The sequence below is a fragment of the Rutidosis leptorrhynchoides genome, chromosome 7 (assembly GCF_046630445.1).
Source record: "Rutidosis leptorrhynchoides isolate AG116_Rl617_1_P2 chromosome 7, CSIRO_AGI_Rlap_v1, whole genome shotgun sequence".
Classification (NCBI taxonomy): Eukaryota; Viridiplantae; Streptophyta; class Magnoliopsida; order Asterales; family Asteraceae; genus Rutidosis; species Rutidosis leptorrhynchoides.
Window position 1 is genome coordinate 102561996 of NC_092339.1, and position 20322 is coordinate 102582317.

A 20322-nucleotide genomic window follows, 5' to 3' on the forward strand; every position below is an offset into this window, starting at 1 on the left:
GGACAGAGAACCCATTCGAGTAAAATCTATGAATATAATGATTCATAATAACCTTACTACTCAAATAAAGGAGGCGCAACAAGGAGTTTTAAAAGAAGGAAATTTAAAGGATGAAATACCCAAAGGATCGGAGAAGCATCTTAATATTCGGGAAGACGGAACCCGGTATAGGGCTGAAAGGATTTGGGTACCAAAATTTGGAGATATGAGAGAAATGGTACTTAGAGAAGCTCATAAAACCAGATACTCAATACATCCTGGAACGGGGAAGATGTACAAGGATCTCAAGAAACATTTTTGGTGGCCGGGTATGAAAGCCGATGTTGCTAAATATGTAGGAGAATGTTTGACGTGTTCTAAGGTCAAAGCTGAGCATCAGAAACCATCAGGTCTACTTCAACAACCCGAAATCCCGGAATGGAAATGGGAAAACATTACCATGGATTTCATCACTAAATTGCCAAGGACTGCAAGTGGTTTTGATACTATTTGGGTAATAGTTGATCGTCTCACCAAATCAGCACACTTCCTGCCAATAAGAGAAGATGACAAGATGGAGAAGTTAGCACGACTGTATTTGAAGGAAGTCGTCTCCAGACATGGAATATCAATCTCTATTATCTCTGATAGGGATGGCAGATTTATTTCAAGATTCTGGCAGACATTACAGCAAGCATTAGGAACTCGTCTAGACATGAGTACTGCCTATCATCCACAAACCGATGGGCAGAGCGAAAGGACGATACAAACGCTTGAAGACATGCTACGAGCATGTGTTATTGATTTCGGAAACAGTTGGGATCGACATCTACCGTTAGCAGAATTTTCCTACAACAACAGCTACCATTCAAGCATTGAGATGGCGCCGTTTGAAGCACTTTATGGTAGAAAGTGCAGGTCTCCGATTTGTTGGAGTGAAGTGGGGGATAGACAGATTACGGGTCCGGAGATTATACAAGAAACTACCGAGAAGATCATCCAAATTCAACAACGGTTGAAAACTGCCCAAAGTCGACAAAAGAGCTACGCTGACATTAAAAGAAAAGATATAGAATTTGAAATTGGAGAGATGGTCATGCTTAAAGTTGCACCTTGGAAAGGCGTTGTTCGATTTGGTAAACGAGGGAAATTAAATCCAAGGTATATTGGACCATTCAAGATTATTGATCGTGTCGGACCAGTAGCTTACCGACTAGAGTTACCTCAACAACTCGCGGCTGTACATAATACTTTCCACGTCTCGAATTTGAAGAAATGTTTTGCTAAAGAAGATCTCACTATTCCGTTAGATGAAATCCAAATCAACGAAAAACTTCAATTCATCGAAGAACCCGTCGAAATAATGGATCGTGAGGTTAAAAGACTTAAGCAAAACAAGATACCAATTGTTAAGGTTCGATGGAATGCTCGTAGAGGACCCGAGTTCACCTGGGAGCGTGAAGATCAGATGAAGAAGAAATACCCGCATCTATTTCCAGAAGATTCGTCAACACCTTCAACAGCTTAAAATTTCGGGACGAAATTTATTTAACGGGTAGGTACTGTAGTGACCCGAACTTTTCCATGTTTATATATATTAATTGAGATTGATATTTACATGATTAAACGTTTCCAACATGTTAAGCAATCAAACTTGTTAAGACTTGATTAATTGAAATAGGTTTCATATAGACAATTGACTACCCAAGTTGACCGGTGATTCACGAACGTTAAAACTTGTAAAAACTATATGATGACATATATATGGTTATATATATAGTTAACATGATATTATGATAAGTAAACATATCATTAAGTATATTAACAATGAACTACATATGTAAAAACAAGACTACTAACTTAATGATTTTTAAACGAGACATATATGTAACGATTATCGTTGTAACGACATTTAAATGTATATATATCATATTAAGATATATTAATATATCATAATATCATGATAATATAATAATTTAACATCTCATTAGATATAATAAACAATGGGTTAACAACATTAATTGAGATCGTTAACTTAAAGGTTTCAAAACAACACTTACATGTAACGACTAACGATGACTTAACGACTCCGTTAAAATGTATATACATGTAGTGTATTTAGATGTATTAAAATACTTTTAGAAGACTTCAAGACATATATCGAAACACTCATACTTAATGAAAATGGTTACAGTTACTTTCCCATTCTTTTCTTTCATCAAGAACTCTAGTCGTATTCTTACCCGTATTATACACAGCTTCAAAACGTACTTACTATGGGTATATACCAATAGGAACTAGCATGGGATTCCACTCTTGATTATGTCATGTATGACTAATCAATTTTAACTTCTACCATGAGCTAGTCAACTAACTAGAACTCCTTTTAACCCCACTCACCACTCACCAATTAACACTCATCATTCACTCCATTTCACTTCCAAATCTCTTTCTAATTCTCTCTCAACACACCCACACTATTATGAACGTATTTTTCCAGTAGTTAATCATCATCTTCATCAAAAATCACTTCAAGAATCAAGTTATAATCATCATAGGAAGAACACTTCAAGAATACTTCAAAAATCCCTTCAAGTTTACTAATTTACTTCCAAGCTTTCTAATCCATTCCAAGTAATCATCTAAGATCAAGAAACCTTTGTTATATACAGTAGGTTATCTTTCTTATTCAAGGTAATATTCATATTCAAACTTTGATTCAATTTCTATAACTATAAACTATCTTAATTCGAGCAAAAATCTTACTTGAACTTGTTTTTGTGTCATGATCCTACTTCAAGAACTTTCAAGCCATCCAAGATCCTTTGAAGCTAGATCATTTCTTGTCACTTCCAGTAGGTTTACCTACTAAACTTGAGGTAGTAATGATGTTCATAACATCATTCGATTCATATATATAAAACTATCTTATTCGAAGGTTTAAACTCGTAATCACTAGAACATAGTTTAGTTAATTCTAAACTTGTTCGCAAACAAAAGTTAATCCTTCTAACTTGACTTTTAAAATTAATTAAACACATGTTCTATATCTATATGATATGCTAACTTAATGATTTAAAACCTGGAAACACGAAAAACACCGTAAAACCGGATTTACGCCGTCGTAGTAACACCGCGGGCTGTTTTGGGTTAGTTAATTAAAAACTATGATAAACTTTGATTTAAAACTTGTTATTCTGAGAAAATGATTTTTATTATGAACATGAAACTATATCCAAAAATTATGGTTAAACTCAAAGTGGAAGTATGTTTTCTAAAATGGTCATCTAGACGTCGTTCTTTCGACTGAAATGACTACCTTTACAAAAACGACTTGTAACTTATTTTTCCGACTATAAACCTATACTTTTTCTGTGTAGATTCATAAAATACAGTTCAATATGAAACCATAGCAATTTGATTCATTCAAAACGGATTTAAAATGAAGAAGTTATGGGTAAAACAAGATTGGATAATTTTTATCATTTTAGCTACGTGAAAATTGGTAACAAATCTATTCCAACCATAATTTAATCAACTTGTATTGTATATTATGTAATCTTGAGATACCATAGACACGTATACAATGTTTCGACCTATCATGTCGACACATCTATATATATTTCGGAACAACCATAGACACTCTATATGTGAATGTTGGAGTTAGCTATACAGGGTTGAGGTTGATTCCAAAATATATATAGTTTGAGTTGTGATCAATACTGAGATACGTATACACTGGGTCGTGGATTGATTCAAGATAATATTTATTGATTTATTTCTGTACATCTAACTGTGGACAACTAGTTGTAGGTTACTAACGAGGACAGCTGACTTAATAAACTTAAAACATCAAAATATATTAAAAGTATTGTAAATATATTTTGAACATACTTTAATATATATGTATATATTGTTATAGGTTCGTGAATCAACGGTGGCCAAGTCTTACTTCTCGACGAAGTAAAAATCTGTGAAAGTGAGTTATAGTCCCATTTTTAAAATCTAATATTTTTGGGATGAGAATACATGCAGGTTTTATAAATGATTTACAAAATAGACACAAGTACGTGAAACTACATTCTATGGTTGAATTATCGAAATCGAATATGCCCCTTTTTATTAAGTCTGGTAATCTAAGAATTAGGGAACAGACACCCTAATTGACGCGAATCCTAAAGATAGATCTATTGGGCCTAACAAACCCCATCCAAAGTACCAGATGCTTTAGTACTTCGAAATTATATCATATCCGAAGGGTGTCCCGGAATGATGGGGATATTCTTATATATGCATCTTGTTATTGTCGGTTACCAGGTGTTCACCATATGAATGATTTTTATCTCTATGTATGGGATGTGTATTGAAATATGAAATCTTGTGGTCTATTATTATGATTTGATATATATAGGTTAAACCTATAACTCACCAACATTTTTGTTGACGTTTTAAGCATGTTTATTCTCAGGTGATTATTAAGAGCTTCCGCTGTCGCATACTTAAATAAGGACGAGATTTGGAGTCCATGCTTGTATGATATTGTGTAAAAACTGCATTCAAGAAACTTATTTTGTTGTAACATATTTGTATTGTAAACCATTATGTAATGGTCGTGTGTAAACAGGATATTTTAGATTATCATTATTTGATAATCTACGTAAAGCTTTTAAACCTTTATTGATGAAATAAAGGTTATGGTTTGTTTTAAAATGAATGCAGTCTTTGAAAAACGTCTCATATAGAGGTCAAAACCTCGCAACGAAATCAATTAATATGGAACGTTTTACGTAGATTATCAAATAATGATAATCTAAAATATCCTGTTTACACACGACCATTACATAATGGTTTACAATACAAATATGTTACAACAAAATAAGTTTCTTGAATGCAGTTTTTACACAATATCATACAAGCATGGACTCCAAATCTCGTCCTTATTTAAGTATGCGACAGCGGAAGCTCTTAATAATCACCTGAGAATAAACATGCTTAAAACGTCAACAAAAATGTTGGTGAGTTATAGGTTTAACTTATATATATCAAATCATAATAATAGACCACAAGATTTCATATTTCAATACACATCCCATACATAGAGATAAAAATCATTCATATGGTGAACACCTGGTAACCGACAATAACAAGATGCATATATAAGAATATCCCCATCATTCCGGGACACCCTTCGGATATGATATAATTTCGAAGTACTAAAGCATCCGGTACTTTGGATGGGGTTTGTTAGGCCCAATAGATCTATCTTTAGGATTCGTGTCAATTAGGGTGTCTGTTCCCTAATTCTTAGATTACCAGACTTAATAAAAAGGGGCATATTCGATTTCGATAATTCAACCATAGAATGTAGTTTCACGTACTTGTGTCTATTTTGTAAATCATTTATAAAACCTGCATGTATTCTCATCCCAAAAATATTAGATTTTAAAAATGGGACTATAACTCACTTTCACAGATTTTTACTTCGTCGAGAAGTAAGACTTGGCCACCGTTGATTCACGAACCTATAACAATATATACATATATATTAAAGTATGTTCAAAATATATTTACAACACTTTTAATATATTTTGATGTTTTAAGTTTATTAAGTCAGCTGTCCTCGTTAGTAACCTACAACTAGTTGTCCACAGTTAGATGTACAGAAATAAATCAATAAATATTATCTTGAATCAATCCACGACCCAGTGTATACGTATCTCAGTATTGATCACAACTCAAACTATATATATTTTGGAATCAACCTCAACCCTGTATAGCTAACTCCAACATTCACATATAGAGTGTCTATGGTTGTTCCGAAATATATATAGATGTGTCGACAAACTGCATTATATATAGGTTAAACCTTTATGTTTTCTAAAATGGTCATCTAGACGTCGTTCTTTCGACTGAAATGACTACCTTTACAAAAACGACTTGTAACTTATTTTTCCGACTATAAACCTATACTTTTTCTGTGTAGATTCATAAAATACAGTTCAATATGAAACCATAGCAATTTGATTCATTCAAAACGGATTTAAAATGAAGAAGTTATGGGTAAAACAAGATTGGATAATTTTTATCATTTTAGCTACGTGAAAATTGGTAACAAATCTATTCCAACCATAATTTAATCAACTTGTATTGTATATTATGTAATCTTGAGATACCATAGACACGTATACAATGTTTCGACCTATCATGTCGACACATCTATATATATTTCGGAACAACCATAGACACTCTATATGTGAATGTTGGAGTTAGCTATACAGGGTTGAGGTTGATTCCAAAATATATATAGTTTGAGTTGTGATCAATACTGAGATACGTATACACTGGGTCGTGGATTGATTCAAGATAATATTTATTGATTTATTTCTGTACATCTAACTGTGGACAACTAGTTGTAGGTTACTAACGAGGACAGCTGACTTAATAAACTTAAAACATCAAAATATATTAAAAGTGTTGTAAATATATTTTGAACATACTTTAATATATATGTATATATTGTTATAGGTTCGTGAATCAACGGTGGCCAAGTCTTACTTCTCGACGAAGTAAAAATCTGTGAAAGTGAGTTATAGTCCCATTTTTAAAATCTAATATTTTTGGGATGAGAATACATGCAGGTTTTATAAATGATTTACAAAATAGACACAAGTACGTGAAACTACATTCTATGGTTGAATTATCGAAATCGAATATGCCCCTTTTTATTAAGTCTGGTAATCTAAGAATTAGGGAACAGACACCCTAATTGACGCGAATCCTAAAGATAGATCTATTGGGCCTAACAAACCCCATCCAAAGTACCGGATGCTTTAGTACTTCGAAATTATATCATATCCGAAGGGTGTCCCGGAATGATGGGGATATTCTTATATATGCATCTTGTTATTGTCGGTTACCAGGTGTTCACCATATGAATGATTTTTATCTCTATGTATGGGATGTGTATTGAAATATGAAATCTTGTGGTCTATTATTATGATTTGATATATATAGGTTAAACCTATAACTCACCAACATTTTTGTTGACGTTTTAAGCATGTTTACTGAAATGTCCCGTTCTTATTGATTAAAAACGTTCCATATTAATTGATTTCGTTGCGAGGTTTTGACCTCTATATGAGACGTTTTTCAAAGACTGCATTCATTTTAAAACAAACCATAACCTTTATTTCATCAATAAAGGTTTAAAAGCTTTACGTAGATTATCAAATAATGATAATCTAAAATATCCTGTTTACACACGACCATTACATAATGGTTTACAATACAAATATGTTACAACAAAATAAGTTTCTTGAATGCAGTTTTTACACAATATCATACAAGCATGGACTCCAAATCTCGTCCTTATTTAAGTATGCGACAGCGGAAGCTCTTAATAATCACCTGAGAATAAACATGCTTAAAACGTCAACAAAAATGTTGGTGAGTTATAGGTTTAACCTATATATATCAAATCATAATAATAGACCACAAGATTTCATATTTCAATACACATCCCATACATAGAGATAAAAATCATTCATATGGTGAACACCTGGTAACCGACAATAACAAGATGCATATATAAGAATATCCCCATCATTCCGGGACACCCTTCGGATATGATATAATTTCGAAGTACTAAAGCATCCGGTACTTTGGATGGGGTTTGTTAGGCCCAATAGATCTATCTTTAGGATTCGCGTCAATTAGGGTGTCTGTTCCCTAATTCTTAGATTACCAGACTTAATAAAAAGGGGCATATTCGATTTCGATAATTCAACCATAGAATGTAGTTTCACGTACTTGTGTCTATTTTGTAAATCATTTATAAAACCTGCATGTATTCTCATCCCAAAAATATTAGATTTTAAAAATGGGACTATAACTCACTTTCACAGATTTTTACTTCGTCGAGAAGTAAGACTTGGCCACCGTTGATTCACGAACCTATAACAATATATACATATATATTAAAGTATGTTCAAAATATATTTACAACACTTTTAATATATTTTGATGTTTTAAGTTTATTAAGTCAGCTGTCCTCGTTAGTAACCTACAACTAGTTGTCCACAGTTAGATGTACAGAAATAAATCAATAAATATTATCTTGAATCAATCCACGACCCAGTGTATACGTATCTCAGTATTGATCACAACTCAAACTATATATATTTTGGAATCAACCTCAACCCTGTATAGCTAACTCCAACATTCACATATAGAGTGTCTATGGTTGTTCCGAAATATATATAGATGTGTCGACATGATAGGTCGAAACATTGTATACGTGTCTATGGTATCTCAAGATTACATAATATACAATACAAGTTGATTAAATTATGGTTGGAATAGATTTGTTACCAATTTTCACGTAGCTAAAATGATAAAAATTATCCAATCTTGTTTTACCCATAACTTCTTCATTTTAAATCCGTTTTGAATGAATCAAATTGCTATGGTTTCATATTGAACTGTATTTTATGAATCTACACAGAAAAAGTATAGGTTTATAGTCGGAAAAATAAGTTACAAGTCGTTTTTGTAAAGGTAGTCATTTCAGTCGAAAGAACGACGTCTAGATGACCATTTTAGAAAACATACTTCCACTTTGAGTTTAACCATAATTTTTGGATATAGTTTCATGTTCATAATAAAAATCATTTTCTCAGAATAACAAGTTTTAAATCAAAGTTTATCATAGTTTTTAATTAACTAACCCAAAACAGCCCGCGGTGTTACTACGACGGCGTAAATCCGGTTTTACGGTGTTTTTCGTGTTTCCAGGTTTTAAATCATTAAGTTAGCATATCATATAGATATAGAACATGTGTTTAATTAATTTTAAAAGTCAAGTTAGAAGGATTAACTTTTGTTTGCGAACAAGTTTAGAATTAACTAAACTATGTTCTAGTGATTACGAGTTTAAACCTTCGAATAAGATAGTTTTATATATATGAATCGAATGATGTTATGAACATCATTACTACCTCAAGTTTAGTAGGTAAACCTACTGGAAGTGACAAGAAATGATCTAGCTTCAAAGGATCTTGGATGGCTTGAAAGTTCTTGAAGTAGGATCATGACACAAAAACAAGTTCAAGTAAGATTTTTGCTCGAATTAAGATAGTTTATAGTTATAGAAATTGAATCAAAGTTTGAATATGAATATTACCTTGAATAAGAAAGATAACCTACTGTATATAACAAAGGTTTCTTGATCTTAGATGATTACTTGGAATGGATTAGAAAGCTTGGAAGTAAATTAGTAAACTTGAAGGGATTTTTGAAGTATTCTTGAAGTGTTCTTCCTATGATGATTATAACTTGATTCTTGAAGTGATTTTTGATGAAGATGATGATTAACTACTGGAAAAATACGTTCATAATAGTGTGGGTGTGTTGAGAGAGAATTAGAAAGAGATTTGGAAGTGAAATGGAGTGAATGATGAGTGTTAATTGGTGAGTGGTGAGTGGGGTTAAAAGGAGTTCTAGTTAGTTGACTAGCTCATGGTAGAAGTTAAAATTGATTAGTCATACATGACATAATCAAGAGTGGAATCCCATGCTAGTTCCTATTGGTATATACCCATAGTAAGTACGTTTTGAAGCTGTGTATAATACGGGTAAGAATACGACTAGAGTTCTTGATGAAAGAAAAGAATGGGAAAGTAACTGTAACCATTTTCGTTAAGTATGAGTGTTTCGATATATGTCTTGAAGTCTTCTAAAAGTATTTTAATACATCTAAATACACTACATGTATATACATTTTAACGGAGTCGTTAAGTCATCGTTAGTCGTTACATGTAAGTGTTGTTTTGAAACCTTTAAGTTAACGATCTCAATTAATGTTGTTAACCCATTGTTTATTATATCTAATGAGATGTTAAATTATTATATTATCATGATATTATGATATATTAATATATCTTAATATGATATATATACATTTAAATGTCGTTACAACGATAATCGTTACATATATGTCTCGTTTAAAAATCATTAAGTTAGTAGTCTTGTTTTTACATATGTAGTTCATTGTTAATATACTTAATGATATGTTTACTTATCATAATATCATGTTAACTATATATATAACCATATATATGTCATCATATAGTTTTTACAAGTTTTAACGTTCGTGAATCACCGGTCAACTTGGGTAGTCAATTGTCTATATGAAACCTATTTCAATTAATCAAGTCTTAACAAGTTTGATTGCTTAACATGTTGGAAACGTTTAATCATGTAAATATCAATCTCAATTAATATATATAAACATGGAAAAGTTCGGGTCACTACAGTACCTACCCGTTAAATAAATTTCGTCCCGAAATTTTAAGCTGTTGAAGGTGTTGACGAATCTTCTGGAAATAGATGCGGGTATTTCTTCTTCATCTGATCTTCACGCTCCCAGGTGAACTCGGGTCCTCTACGAGCATTCCATCGAACCTTAACAATTGGTATCTTGTTTTGCTTAAGTCTTTTAACCTCACGATCCATTATTTCGACGGGTTCTTCGATGAATTGAAGTTTTTCGTTGATTTGGATTTCATCTAACGGAATAGTGAGATCTTCTTTAGCAAAACATTTCTTCAAATTCGAGACGTGGAAAGTATTATGTACAGCCGCGAGTTGTTGAGGTAACTCTAGTCGGTAAGCTACTGGTCCGACACGATCAATAATCTTGAATGGTCCAATATACCTTGGATTTAATTTCCCTCGTTTACCAAATCGAACAACGCCTTTCCAAGGTGCAACTTTAAGCATGACCATCTCTCCAATTTCAAATTCTATATCTTTTCTTTTAATGTCAGCGTAGCTCTTTTGTCGACTTTGGGCAGTTTTCAACCGTTGTTGAATTTGGATGATCTTCTCGGTAGTTTCTTGTATAATATCTGGACCCGTAATCTGTCTATCCCCCACTTCACTCCAACAAATCGGAGACCTGCACTTTCTACCATAAAGTGCTTCAAACGGCGCCATCTCAATGCTTGAATGGTAGCTGTTGTTGTAGGAAAATTCTGCTAACGGTAGATGTCGATCCCAACTGTTTCCGAAATCAATAACACATGCTCGTAGCATGTCTTCAAGCGTTTGTATCGTCCTTTCGCTCTGCCCATCGGTTTGTGGATGATAGGCAGTACTCATGTCTAGACGAGTTCCTAATGCTTGCTGTAATGTCTGCCAGAATCTTGAAATAAATCTGCCATCCCTATCAGAGATAATAGAGATTGGTATTCCATGTCTGGAGACGACTTCCTTCAAATACAGTCGTGCTAACTTCTCCATCTTGTCATCTTCTCTTATTGGCAGGAAGTGTGCTGATTTGGTGAGACGATCAACTATTACCCAAATAGTATCAAAACCACTTGCAGTCCTTGGCAATTTAGTGATGAAATCCATGGTAATGTTTTCCCATTTCCATTCCGGGATTTCGGGTTGTTGAAGTAGACCTGATGGTTTCTGATGCTCAGCTTTGACCTTAGAACACGTCAAACATTCTCCTACATATTTAGCAACATCGGCTTTCATACCCGGCCACCAAAAATGTTTCTTGAGATCCTTGTACATCTTCCCCGTTCCAGGATGTATTGAGTATCTGGTTTTATGAGCTTCTCTAAGTACCATTTCTCTCATATCTCCAAATTTTGGTACCCAAATCCTTTCAGCCCTATACCGGGTTCCGTCTTCCCGAATATTAAGATGCTTCTCCGATCCTTTGGGTATTTCATCCTTTAAATTTCCTTCTTTTAAAACTCCTTGTTGCGCCTCCTTTATTTGAGTAGTAAGGTTATTATGAATCATTATATTCATAGATTTTACTCGAATGGGTTCTCTGTCCTTCCTGCTCAAGGCATCGGCTACCACATTTGCCTTTCCTGGGTGGTAACGAATCTCAAAGTCGTAATCATTCAATAATTCAATCCACCTACGCTGCCTCATATTCAGTTGTTTCTGATTAAATATGTGTTGAAGACTTTTGTGGTCGGTATATATAATACTTTTGACCCCATATAAGTAGTGCCTCCAAGTCTTTAATGCAAAAACAACCGCACCTAATTCCAAATCATGCGTCGTATAATTTTGTTCGTGAATCTTCAATTGTCTAGACGCATAAGCAATCACCTTCGTTCGTTGCATTAATACACAACCGAGACCTTGCTTTGATGCGTCACAATAAATCACAAAATCATCATTCCCTTCAGGCAATGACAATATAGGTGCCGTAGTTAGCTTTTTCTTCAATAACTGAAATGCTTTCTCTTGTTCATCATTCCATTCAAATTTCTTCCCTTTATGCGTTAATGCATTCAAGGGTTTTGCTATTCTGGAAAAGTCTTGGATGAACCTTCTGTAGTAACCAGCTAGTCCTAAAAACTGGCGTACGTGTTTCGGAGTTTTCGGTGTTTCCCACTTTTCAACAGTTTCTATCTTTGCTGGATCCACCTTAATACCTTCTTTGTTCACTATGTGACCGAGGAATTGAACTTCTTCCAACCAAAATGCACACTTTGAAAACTTAGCGTACAATTCTTCCTTCCTCAATACTTCTAACACCTTTCTCAAATGTTCACCGTGTTCTTGGTCATTCTTTGAGTAAATAAGTATGTCATCAATGAAAACGATGACAAACTTGTCAAGGTATGGTCCACACACTCGGTTCATAAGGTCCATGAACACAGCTGGTGCATTAGTTAAACCAAACGGCATGACCATAAACTCGTAATGACCGTAACGTGTTCTGAAAGCAGTCTTTGGAATATCATCTTCTTTCACCCGCATTTGATGATACCCGGAACGTAAGTCAATCTTTGAATAAACAGACGAGCCTTGTAGTTGATCAAATAAGTCGTCGATTCTCGGTAGTGGGTAGCGGTTCTTGATGGTAAGTTTGTTCAACTCTCGGTAGTCGATACACAACCTGAATGTACCATCTTTCTTCTTGACAAACAAAACAGGAGCTCCCCACGGTGATGTGCTTGGTCGAATGAAACCACGCTCTAAAAGTTCTTGTAATTGGCTTTGCAGTTCTTTCATCTCGCTGGGTGCAAGTCTGTAAGGAGCACGAGCTATTGGTGCAGCTCCTGGTACAAGATCTATTTGAAATTCAACGGATCGATGTGGGGGTAATCCCGGTAATTCTTTCGGAAATACATCGGGAAATTCTTTTGCAATGGGAACATCATTGATGCTCTTTTCTTCAGTTTGTACTTTCTCGACGTGTGCTAGAACAGCATAGCAACCTTTTCTTATTAGTTTTTGTGCCTTCAAATTACTAATAAGATGTAGCTTCGTGTTGCCCTTTTCTCCGTACACCATTAAGGGTTTTCCTTTTTCTCGTATAATGCGAATTGCATTTTTGTAACAGACGATCTCTGCTTTCACTTCTTTCAACCAGTCCATACCGATTATCACATCAAAACTCCCTAACTCTACTGGTATCAAATCAATCTTAAATGTTTCGCTAACCAGTTTAATTTCTCGATTCCGACATATATTATCTGCTGAAATTAATTTACCATTTGCTAATTCGAGTAAAAATTTACTATCCAAAGGCGTCAATGGACAACTTAATTTAGCACAAAAATCTCTACTCATATAGCTTCTATCCGCACCCGAATCAAATAAAACGTAAGCAGATTTATTGTCAATAAGAAACGTACCCGTAACAAGCTCCGGGTCTTCCTGTGCCTCTGCCGCATTAATATTGAAAACTCTTCCACGACCTTGTCCATTCGTGTTCTCCTGGTTCGGGCAATTTCTAATAATGTGGCCCGGTTTTCCACATTTATAACAAACTACATTGGCATAACTTGCTCCGACACTACTTGCTCCGCCATTACTCGTTCCGACACCATTTGTTCCTTTCGTTCTATTAACCCCTGGTCCGTAGACCTCACACTTCGCCGCGCTATGACCATTTCTTTTACACTTGTTGCAAAATTTGGTGCAGAACCCCGAGTGATTCTTTTCACACCTTTGGCATAGCTGCTTCTGATTGTTGTTGTTGTTGCGGTTATTATTGTTGTTAGGATGATTGTTGTAGTTGCTGTTGTTGTTGTTGTTGTTGTTGGGCTGTTTGTTGTAGTTGCGATTGTTGGGATAATTGTTGCGATTATTGTTGTAATTGCTGTTGTTGCTGTATTGGCGATTCTTATCACCGTTTTCCTCCCACTTTCTTTTGACTTGCTTCACATTGGCCTCTTCAGCAGTCTGTTCTTTAATTCTTTCTTCAATCTGGTTCACTAGTTTGTGAGCCATTCTACATGCCTGTTGTATGGAGACGGGCTCGTGTGAACTTATATCTTCTTGGATTCTTTCCGGTAATCCTTTCACAAACGCGTCGATCTTCTCTTCCTCATCTTCGAACGCTCCCGGACACAATAGGCACAATTCTGTGAATCGTCTTTCATACGTGGTAATATCAAATCCTTGGGTTCGTAACCCTCTAAGTTCTGTCTTGAGCTTATTGACCTCGGTTCTGGGACGGTACTTCTCGTTCATCAAGTGCTTGAATGTTGACCACGGTAGTGCGTACGCATCATCTTGTCCCACTTGCTCTAGATAGGTATTCCACCATGTTAACGCAGAACCTGTGAAGGTATGCGTAGCGTACTTCACTTTGTCCTCTTCAGTACACTTACTTATGGCAAACACCGATTCAACCTTCTCGGTCCACCGTTTCAATCCGATCGGTCCTTCGGTTCCATCAAATTCCAAAGGTTTGCAGGCAGTGAATTCTTTGTAGGTGCATCCTACACGATTTCCTGTACTGCCAGATCCAAGGTTATTGTTGGTATATAGCGCAGCCTGTACTGCGGCTATGTTTGAAGCTAGAAAAGTACGGAATTCCTCTTCATTCATATTCACGGTGTGTCGAGTAGTCGGTGCCATTTCCTTCAAAATAGTCAAATGGAACAAGTTAATCATACAGAATATTAAGAGTAGTTAATAGTATTTCGTAGCATAATATGAACTCATTTATAAAAGCTTTTTCTTCATATTAGCGTTTTATAAGTTTAAATTCGGGTAGTACCTACCCGTTAAGTTCATACTTAGTAGCTAATATACAATTCAACTACTACAATTCTATATGAAAAACTGATTATAATAATATTTCGCGTTCAAACTTTTATACAATATTTTACAAACTTACAATACCGCTTATTTTACATAAAGCATGAAATATAGCACACAATAACTTTGATACAAGATAGTTGTGAAGATAATTCTAGCTAGTACACAAGTCGTTCAGCAAAGGCAATAAAGACACGTAATTCATACGTCCAGAAACAAGTCATGCATTCTGGTTTTACTAGGACTACTTCCCATCCTTGGTCTTGTGGAACATAACCGTTATGGCCGTTGATAAGACAGCGTGTTGTAACGTCGTCAAAGGGACGAGGGTTACGTAATGACCAACAGTCTCGTAATAACCTAAAAACCTCATTTCTTACCCCAATTACCGACTCCGTCACTTGAGGGAACGTTTTGTTTAATAGTTGTAGCCCGATGTTCTTGTTCTCACTTTGGTGAGAAGCGAACATTACTAACCCGTAAGCATAACATGCTTCTTTATGTTGCATGTTAGCCGCTTTTTCTAAATCACGAAGTCCTATATTTGGATATACTGAGTCAAAATAATTTCTTAACCCGTTGCGTAAAATAGCATTTGGGTTCCCCGCAATATATGCGTCAAAGTAAACACATCGTAACTTATGGATTTCCCAATGTGATATCCCCCATCTTCCGAACGAAAGCCTTTTATAAACCAAATCATTCTTGGAACGTTCTTCGAATGTCTTACAAACTGATCTCGCCTTAAATAGTTGTGCCGAGGAATTCTGACCGACTCTAGACAAGATTTCATCAATCATGTCTCCGGGTAGGTCTCTTAAAATATTGGGTTGTCTATCCATTTTGTGTTTTTATACTGTAAAATAGACAAAAGTTAGATTCATAAAAAAAAATACTTATTAATACAAGCAATTTTTACATATATCATAAAGCATAAGCACACTATATTACATATATTACACCACACGAATACAACTATCTTATTCCGACTCGCTTGTTTCTTCTTCTTCGGTTTTGGTTCGTTTTGCCAAGTTTCTAGGGATATATGATGTTCCCCTAATACGAGCCGTAATTTTCCACATTGGTTTAGAAAAACCTGGTGGTTTAGAGGTTCCCGGGTCATTGTTACAACTTAAGGACTTCGGGGGTTGACGATACATATAAAGTTCATCGGGGTTGGAATTAGATTTCTCTATTTTTATGCCCTTTCCCTTATTATTTTCTTTTGCCTTTTTAAATTCAGTTGGGGTAATTTCTATAACATCATCGGAATTCTCGTCGGAATCCGATTCATCGGAGAATTGGTAATCCTCCCAATATTTTGCTTCCTTGGCGGAAACACCATTGACCATAATTAACCTTGGTCGGTTGGTTGAGGATTCTCTTTTACTTAACCGTTTTATTATTTCCCCCACCGGTTCCGATTCTTCTTCCGGTTCCGATTCTTCTTCCGGTTCTGATTCTTCTTCCGGTTCCGACTCTTCTTCCGGTTCCTCTTCGGGAACTTGTGAATCAGTCCACGAATCATTCCAATTTACATTTGACTCTTCATTATTATTAGGCGAGTCAATGGGACTTGTTCTAGAGGTAGACATCTATCACATAATATCAAACACGTTAAGAGATTAATATATCACATAATATTCATATGTTAAAAATATATAGTTTCCAACAAAAATGTTAAGCAATCATTTTTAAAGAAAACACGGTCGAAGTCCAGAATCACTAATGCATCCTAACAAACTCGATAAGACACACTAATGCAAATTTTCTGGTTCTTTAAGACCAACGCTCGGATACCAACTGAAATGTCCCGTTCTTATTGATTAAAAACGTTCCATATTAATTGATTTCGTTGCGAGGTTTTGACCTCTATATGAGACGTTTTTCAAAGACTGCATTCATTTTAAAACAAACCATAACCTTTATTTCATCAATAAAGGTTTAAAAGCTTTACGTAGATTATCAAATAATGATAATCTAAAATATCCTGTTTACACACGACCATTACATAATGGTTTACAATACAAATATGTTACAACAAAATAAGTTTCTTGAATGCAGTTTTTACACAATATCATACAAGCATGGACTCCAAATCTCGTCCTTATTTAAGTATGCGACAGCGGAAGCTCTTAATAATCACCTGAGAATAAACATGCTTAAAACGTCAACAAAAATGTTGGTGAGTTATAGGTTTAACCTATATATATCAAATCATAATAATAGACCACAAGATTTCATATTTCAATACACATCCCATACATAGAGATAAAAATCATTCATATGGTGAACACCTGGTAACCGACAATAACAAGATGCATATATAAGAATATCCCCATCATTCCGGGACACCCTTCGGATATGATATAATTTCGAAGTACTAAAGCATCCGGTACTTTGGATGGGGTTTGTTAGGCCCAATAGATCTATCTTTAGGATTCGCGTCAATTAGGGTGTCTGTTCCCTAATTCTTAGATTACCAGACTTAATAAAAAGGGGCATATTCGATTTCGATAATTCAACCATAGAATGTAGTTTCACGTACTTGTGTCTATTTTGTAAATCATTTATAAAACCTGCATGTATTCTCATCCCAAAAATATTAGATTTTAAAAATGGGACTATAACTCACTTTCACAGATTTTTACTTCGTCGAGAAGTAAGACTTGGCCACCGTTGATTCACGAACCTATAACAATATATACATATATATTAAAGTATGTTCAAAATATATTTACAACACTTTTAATATATTTTGATGTTTTAAGTTTATTAAGTCAGCTGTCCTCGTTAGTAACCTACAACTAGTTGTCCACAGTTAGATGTACAGAAATAAATCAATAAATATTATCTTGAATCAATCCACGACCCAGTGTATACGTATCTCAGTATTGATCACAACTCAAACTATATATATTTTGGAATCAACCTCAACCCTGTATAGCTAACTCCAACATTCACATATAGAGTGTCTATGGTTGTTCCGAAATATATATAGATGTGTCGACATGATAGGTCGAAACATTGTATACGTGTCTATGGTATCTCAAGATTACATAATATACAATACAAGTTGATTAAATTATGGTTGGAATAGATTTGTTACCAATTTTCACGTAGCTAAAATGATAAAAATTATCCAATCTTGTTTTACCCATAACTTCTTCATTTTAAATCCGTTTTGAATGAATCAAATTGCTATGGTTTCATATTGAACTGTATTTTATGAATCTACACAGAAAAAGTATAGGTTTATAGTCGGAAAAATAAGTTACAAGTCGTTTTTGTAAAGGTAGTCATTTCAGTCGAAAGAACGACGTCTAGATGACCATTTTAGAAAACATACTTCCACTTTGAGTTTAACCATAATTTTTGGATATAGTTTCATGTTCATAATAAAAATCATTTTCTCAGAATAACAAGTTTTAAATCAAAGTTTATCATAGTTTTTAATTAACTAACCCAAAACAGCCCGCGGTGTTACTACGACGGCGTAAATCCGGTTTTACGGTGTTTTTCGTGTTTCCAGGTTTTAAATCATTAAGTTAGCATATCATATAGATATAGAACATGTGTTTAATTAATTTTAAAAGTCAAGTTAGAAGGATTAACTTTTGTTTGCGAACAAGTTTAGAATTAACTAAACTATGTTCTAGTGATTACGAGTTTAAACCTTCGAATAAGATAGTTTTATATATATGAATCGAATGATGTTATGAACATCATTACTACCTCAAGTTTAGTAGGTAAACCTACTGGAAGTGACAAGAAATGATCTAGCTTCAAAGGATCTTGGATGGCTTGAAAGTTCTTGAAGTAGGATCATGACACAAAAACAAGTTCAAGTAAGATTTTTGCTCGAATTAAGATAGTTTATAGTTATAGAAATTGAATCAAAGTTTGAATATGAATATTACCTTGAATAAGAAAGATAACCTACTGTATATAACAAAGGTTTCTTGATCTTAGATGATTACTTGGAATGGATTAGAAAGCTTGGAAGTAAATTAGTAAACTTGAAGGGATTTTTGAAGTATTCTTGAAGTGTTCTTCCTATGATGATTATAACTTGATTCTTGAAGTGATTTTTGATGAAGATGATGATTAACTACTGGAAAAATACGTTCATAATAGTGTGGGTGTGTTGAGAGAGAATTAGAAAGAGATTTGGAAGTGAAATGGAGTGAATGATGAGTGTTAATTGGTGAGTGGTGAGTGGGGTTAAAAGGAGTTCTAGTTAGTTGACTAGCTCATGGTAGAAGTTAAAATTGATTAGTCATACATGACATAATCAAGAGTGGAATCCCATGCTAGTTCCTATTGGTATATACCCATAGTAAGTACGTTTTGAAGCTGTGTATAATACGGGTAAGAATACGACTAGAGTTCTTGATGAAAGAAAAGAATGGGAAAGTAACTGTAACCATTTTCGTTAAGTATGAGTGTTTCGATATATGTCTTGAAGTCTTCTAAAAGTATTTTAATACATCTAAATACACTACATGTATATACATTTTAACGGAGTCGTTAAGTCATCGTTAGTCGTTACATGTAAGTGTTGTTTTGAAACCTTTAAGTTAACGATCTCAATTAATGTTGTTAACCCATTGTTTATTATATCTAATGAGATGTTAAATTATTATATTATCATGATATTATGATATATTAATATATCTTAATATGATATATATACATTTAAATGTCGTTACAACGATAATCGTTACATATATGTCTCGTTTAAAAATCATTAAGTTAGTAGTCTTGTTTTTACATATGTAGTTCATTGTTAATATACTTAATGATATGTTTACTTATCATAATATCATGTTAACTATATATATAACCATATATATGTCATCATATAGTTTTTACAAGTTTTAACGTTCGTGAATCACCGGTCAACTTGGGTAGTCAATTGTCTATATGAAACCTATTTCAATTAATCAAGTCTTAACAAGTTTGATTGCTTAACATGTTGGAAACGTTTAATCATGTAAATATCAATCTCAATTAATATATATAAACATGGAAAAGTTCGGGTCACTACACTTTAAGTTACGCCGTGTTTTCTTTAAATTGTTAAATGCGGGGAACCCAAATGCAATTTTACGCTACGGGTTAAGAACCTATTTTGATTCAACATATCCCAACATAGGATTTCGTGAATTAGAAAGAGCTTCTAACATGCAACATAAAGAAGCATGGTATGCTTACGGGTTAGTGATGTTCGCTTCTTACCAAAGTGAGAAA